Source organism: Puntigrus tetrazona, chromosome 9, assembly GCF_018831695.1.
Source record: "Puntigrus tetrazona isolate hp1 chromosome 9, ASM1883169v1, whole genome shotgun sequence".
NCBI lineage: Eukaryota > Metazoa > Chordata > Actinopteri > Cypriniformes > Cyprinidae > Puntigrus > Puntigrus tetrazona.
This window is the reverse complement of record NC_056707.1, coordinates 2,074,042-2,080,990: the sequence shown is the minus strand read 5'-3', so window position 1 is coordinate 2,080,990 and position 6,949 is coordinate 2,074,042.

Sequence of the window (6,949 nt, the reverse complement as noted above, 5' to 3'; positions counted from 1 at the left end):
CACACACACATTGTCATTGTTATTATTATTTTGTGTACTGATCATTATTATCATTGTTTTAACAACTAGGTGTTGAAAATTAGCATGTGTGCTAAAACACTTGCATATGGGTTGTCCAATGTGAGTTATGTCCATCTCAAATATAATAATAAAAAATAATAATGATAATAATGTATATCCTCCTGAGACCTGACTATGGAGTTTTTGCCTCTGTATTGGACATTATATTTTTGTGTCTCTAAGACCTCACATGTCACAGTTTTAAGCCTGGATGTCCTGTACAGAGCACATTCAGGGATTTTCAGAGATATGTTTTAAAGTTTCACCTAGACCTTTATGGAAACATGATATAATCATGTTATAAATACATGATATAATCATTTGTAAATGTAATTTAATTCTAAAAAAAAGACATTTTGTCATGAAGCAACCTCTCATAAAAATATTAAAGGGATTTCAATCCAAATATGACTTCCTTTTATGAAACAGGACATCATTTTATACATTTTATTTTATACATTAATTTTTTCTGAGTTTCAGGAGGATATAATTTTTTTGTCTTTTTTGTGCATTTAATTGTTCATTTTTGATTTTCTCTTCTTTTCTTGTAGAGCACATACTTAAGCGAGCACTTGACACTGTAAAATTTTTCTGGGTTTTTCTAAACTGTCTTACTGAGGATATAATATCTGGTCTGAAGTCACTCTGTAAAGACAGCTTGGATATCTCTCAAGTGCTTCGTTTTGAGAAAACTCTACTGAGCATACAACAAAATAAGGTGAAGTTAGTATTATGCCATTCATATTTCATTTCATTGCTTTCCTACAATGATTTAGAAGATTATTTAAATAATGCATCTTACCTTGCTCGACATCTTACTTTATATGCATGTAGTTTGTATGCGTGTATGAATTTTTGTTTTAATTCATTCTCAATTTTAACTTCTAAGTTTGGTTATTGATTTGTATTCATAAGCACTTTTTGTATTATATTTATATCAAAAACCACTGAAGAAAGCAGAAGACATTGCTCATTTGTGTCACCTCAAAGCCAGGAACCAAATTTAATTCATGTTAAACAAATTTGTGTCATGTTTGGATAATTTTCGCTAATCAAAATTTTTATTATTTATACTGTAAGTATTTTCAAACTAAGGGGTACCTTTTTAATATTATGTGATATAGGCTACTATGCTAAATGATAACAACATCAGCAACAAAAAATATTTTTTTTAAAAGAACCCATTCAAGTCAGTTTCAAAAATTGCTCTCCTCTTGACTTTGATTAGTTTTCTTGTATTTTCCTTTCATATTCCTGTCATGAGCTCCACAAACACAGCTAGACTCATCCAAAGCTCCACTTTAGTTGTTTCCAGTTCACGCTCACCACATTTACTGGTCCATTTAATATTTGTAATTAAGAACTGATCAGAGATATTGATTGCATATTAATTTAGATATTTGATTATTCTGGAAATCCCATACATGTTTTTAGAGACCAGGTAGGATAGGATACACATTTTGGCCGAATTGAATCCTCAGTCATAAGCTCGCCCAGTTCTGATTTACTTAGGATACAGAGTGGTTATAATACCTTTTAAATGAGCTGTGCCTGCATGCCCCTATGACAACGAGAGATACACCGTGGTTAAGCTAGTGACAATCTAACATCTGAAGCACCTCATGGGGTTCTCATGGGGTTCTCATGGGGTGTGATATGCCCTGTACACAGACTTGCGGTAATACCACTACCCATTAACCTATTTGAAGAAAAGATTTCAGAAGAGATCAGAACCAGATATAACAATTTATTATTAGTCAGGTAGTTATATCATGCCAGTTACATAAACAATTAGAAGCCAATTCATAATTGTCAAATCATATTGATACATCAAATTCTCAGACTAATCTAAGAGTTAAAGATGCTTACTTGACCTGAGTGTAAAAGCACACACCACTCTACCGGATTATTCTGGCTGCTGAGTCGCGCTGACTGATTTGCAACTTTCCCTTAAATATCCAGATGATTAGTTGTAAAAACATAAAAGACCTTTTGGGGTTTACTCTGGGTGACACCTGGCTGGAGATAAACATTTTCACAGACCCCTAAAGGAGCACACACACTCTCCTCAGCAGAACACAGTAATACAAAAGTTTCATGAAATGGAGACCAATTTACCAATCACACTGAGACATTTAATCACACAGACATGATACCAAACATAAAGGGGTCATCATTATGAATTCTTTAGATAGTAGATTCATGAAACAAGCATAGTAACTTGAGTTCTTGACACCCTCAAGTCAACTTTTTCTGTGAGAGAAGTATGGGTGAAGGGACAGATGAGAAAATGTTTTTTCTTCCAGATCTTTGCCATATTAGAGAGTTTGTTTTATTGCTTGGCATGTGCTGTGCAGGTTCCTGAGTTTTTGGCTTCACAGGGATTTAATTTCATATGGAAATAATTTCCCATTTTAAGCACTCCAAACACAGATTTTGATGCTCACAGGACTATTCACATTGAACTCACAAGCCTTTCTGCATGCCGTCTTTCACATCCTCCACATTCCTAACCCAACACCATTGTGTTATTACTATCATCAGTTTATTAGGGCTGGAAAATAAAACCATCTTTAAACCTTCTTTTAGAACAAAACTCTCATTTTAATAAAGGGGTCAGTATGTCCCATCCTGATTTATTTTTAATTGAAAATATGACAAAGCATAAAAAAAAAACTTTTTCATGTTTATAAGCTCTGTTATATCCTTTACCATTTTATTTGCTATAAAATAGAAGTTGAAATGAAGTTACTAGACTGAAGTGAGTGGACCATAATGTAAAGCTAATGGCTTACTAATTATTTTCTACAATAATTTTTAGTAAAACCTTTGTTTTGTCAGGGCAGGGATGTTTCTCATGACAGTATTCATCGGTTCTACAAAAACTGGCTCTCCAGACAAAATACAGAGGCATCACTGGACACAGCCAAAGAAGATCTGGAAGAAATAACCACGTCACATCCAGCCATGAGCAGTTACAAGTGTGGCTATGTCAAACTCAGCAGCGTCCACTCATGGGGCAGCAGTCTTTCCAGGTATGCCAAGAACATTATTCTTACTTGGTATTCATTTTTGTAAAGGACTTACAGGATCTTATGAACTCAGAATGGATAAACAGAATTTGAAATATGGTAAAACGAACTACTGTGGGGTGTAAACAAATTTAAAGAGTGAAGGAATTAATAAACAATATACTATACTTAAGTTCAACAATGTTTGATGTTCCACAAATATTACATTTTGATAATTTACTGGAGATTTTGATTTCATGTTACTAAACAATAGTCATCTCTAAATTATGAATTGTTTTTTTTTATTTTACAAATGAAAATTTTGAATAGAGACACAAAACCTCTCTAAAGGACGTTTTCTTTGACTGGTGCTAGCATGTGGAATTTTTTTGAAAAAAATAAAAAGTAAGAATTGGCCAGGTCCCTCAGCCTTTACCAAGATATGACTGGTAACTCTTTAGAATAATCCTCCATTGTTAATAAGCAGGAAATAACAGGTAATAGTATATTAACACTGACCAACTAACAAATATAGAAGGAAGATTAACAAAGCAGTAAGTAAAATTAGGACAAAGCTATATCCTTATGTATTCAATAATTACTATGATAAATGATATAAAATCAAAAAAAATATATATAATAATAATAAACAAACAAGCAAACAAATAAATAAAATCAAAGCAATGACATGCATAACATTTAAAGGTCCCATATTGTACATCTTTTTGGAGTTTTAGGTGCTGATGTCCTCAAGAACATATATTTGCAGTATAAGTAACAAAAACCATCTCTCTGTTTTTACAGCTCTATCAGGAGCTCTGTCAAAAAAGGCTGAGCCTCTCTTATGATTGGCCTGTTCTGTGTGTGACGCATAATGCCACTGCCAGACAAAAAAACCAACAACAGTTATGGTTAAATGCGATAAAACAAGCAGACTAGACAGAAGGATTGTCTAAAATGCTTGAGTTTGCACACTTTTTTATGTTATGGGTGCGTGTAAAATTTTATTTCATCCCACGACTATGTTGTTTATGAAATAACTTCTGTGTGCATGTGTGTAAAACAACAAACTGACAATTTATATATGATCATATGTAATTGTATATGCATTGTTTTGATTTGTGGACTAGTGACTAGTTGTAGCTGGAATAATAGCTGTAAAAATAGTTGCCTTCTGAAACTGAAATGTATACATCTTCATCATGACTAGATAAACACAGAGTTTGTCTTTACTATACACGTTAGATGTGATTCATCTCATAGTAATAATCCTGTCAGATCCTTGGAATGAGCGGCCGATCTGGTTTCTTCTACTTAACCTTGTTGCTCAGCAATGTCATGGATGGTGGGCGGTGCTCGGGTGATGACTGAAAATCAGAATAAACGATAAACAGGTCAACACCGAAAGACAGTAGCAGTGGGAATAACGCTCAGAATTACCAGCCGGGGCAAGGATGATACTTTGCAATGTTAGAGAGTTTGAGATCATCTTAAATAGCTGATTAAACAAAGTGCACCGGGTCAGGTAATCAGAAAGTTAGTACTCCGGAGAGGGTTCACTCTGATGGCCGTCAGAAAGAGCCACAGAGGCTCGGTTCATGACACGATTTGACAATATGGGACCTTTAAATTACTTGCAAAGCTTGTATTAACCTCTGGCTAAATAGTGCTAGAGGGGTTAACATGTTTTTCATGTTGAAGTAATGGACCAGTGAAAAGGTAATGCTTGATTACTAGTGAGAGGTTAACTTGAATTTGGGGGATGAAGACATTTTTTTTTTCTTTTTTTTTTTTAGAAATTGAGTTAATATTAGTACTGTGTTGGTAATTATTGACTTACACAATATTGCTTCCATATTAGTCAATAGTATTACTTCTGGGGTTAATGTAGTACTACATATTACGTCCTGTTATTTGTTAAAGGGGTCATATGATGTTATTTGGTGAAGCAGAATATGTTGGCCCTCTCTCAAACGTGTCTGCTCTGATTGACCAGCTGACCCACTGCATTATGAACCCCACAAGCATGTGTTAGAAATTCAGCTTTTAAAATAAATGTAAAGTTACATTTGTCCTTTTGATGGTTGACAGTTAATAGTGTCCTTAATTTTACCATCAGTTAGAGCATGAAAGAGGTACAAAGTCACGTAACAGACACAGTACACACATGTACACAAGCTGCATTTGACTCCACCCGGATGTGAACCCGTCTCTCTCTCAAACACACTCATGCATGTTAAAAGAACCCTTGTAGCACACATGCCATGCAATAAAGCAATAAACCCTAGGATCTGGGAGAAAGACAATTTGAGTTGAGTTGGGGCTCATCTGCCCCCTCACCCTTCTATAATCTAGTGTATTTAAAGAATTCATAATCATAACCCCTTCATGTTTGGTATTATTTTAAAGGTCTCAGTCCGGTTGGTAAATTGGTCTTAATTTCACAGTAATCACATCAAGACAAATTCAAACCTACCGTTGATCACGACAAAACACAATCACCATCTGCATCACTGAAACTGATATCAAGCAGTCATCTTTTTGTAATGATGACTATCCTAATCACATGTTGGTGGGCGGGGTTAGTTTAAGTAGCCACTGCCAACAAGGCACACTATTTGCACTAGACAGACACTCCGTTTAATAAAACAGGTGTGCTCAGATGTAGGTCTTTGTCCCAGTAAACTGGCATTCATCTAATAAAGTGTGTATGATAATTTACTGACTATCATACTGTTTTATAATGCACTACAGTACTGAAGTATAAATATACTGAAAAAGAAACTGCTGCTATTTTAGTGTAAATGGAATTTATCATTATTTGCATTTAGTGCAACTAGAATATATCACTTTTTTCAATTAGTGTAACTCCAAAAATGTTCAGCTGAATACAGCTCATTGTTGATTCAGTTCTGTCAAATATGTGAAGTTTATCAATTATGAAATGAGTTTAATTGGACAAGATTGCATTGTTTACTACTCTTTATTAGGCAACATATTTTGTTGACCCTGGAACAACATTTTAATCCAAAAATGTAATCTTGACCATATCTCTACAACTAAACCTAACCTTACCCACGAGTAATCCCTAAAATCAGATTTAATGATATATGAATGACACTAATGTACAAGCACCAAACACTGCTTGTAAGCCTACATTTCACAAAAACTATAAACTGTTGTTGACCTAAGAACACGCCCAAAATTTTTGTTTGTTTCACCCAACACCTTTGTTTATCAGAAGATACCTGAGGTGATACCATGCCAGAATTTGGAAAACATTAAGGCAGTGATACATTCATATATCTAGATCCAAGCATTTTAATACTACAGTGTTATTTATAGAAAATACAACATTTTATAATGATTTTATAAGGCGTTATTAAGAATATTATTTTTGTTAAATATCCTCTGTCTGTTTTACTCTGTAATATATGATATTATAAAGATGAAATGGTTTGCTAACACTATCTTTGTGTGTTTCAGCTGCCAAACTGATGACACTCTTCTAATAACACGCCAGTCAACTCAAGATGACTTGGATGCCATAGACTTCACAAAACTTGATGTTGCCCAGTTGTGCCAAAACAGAGATGACCTGACAGAGTAAACAGAATCACACATGCTTATTTTTCCCTAAAACAACTATTGCTACTTAATAGGCCTTGTTTAATTCTTGCTGTTTATAATTTTAACACATGCATTGTATAATAACATTTCTATAACCACAAATTTGCTCTTTTTTCTATAGAAGAACTCCTGATGAAAATATATTGCTGAAAGATCAAGTTGATAGATTTGAAAAGGTAAAAGAGGAATGCACAAATGAAGAAAATACAGAATTTACAGGAATTAATCATCTGCCCAACACAAACAAT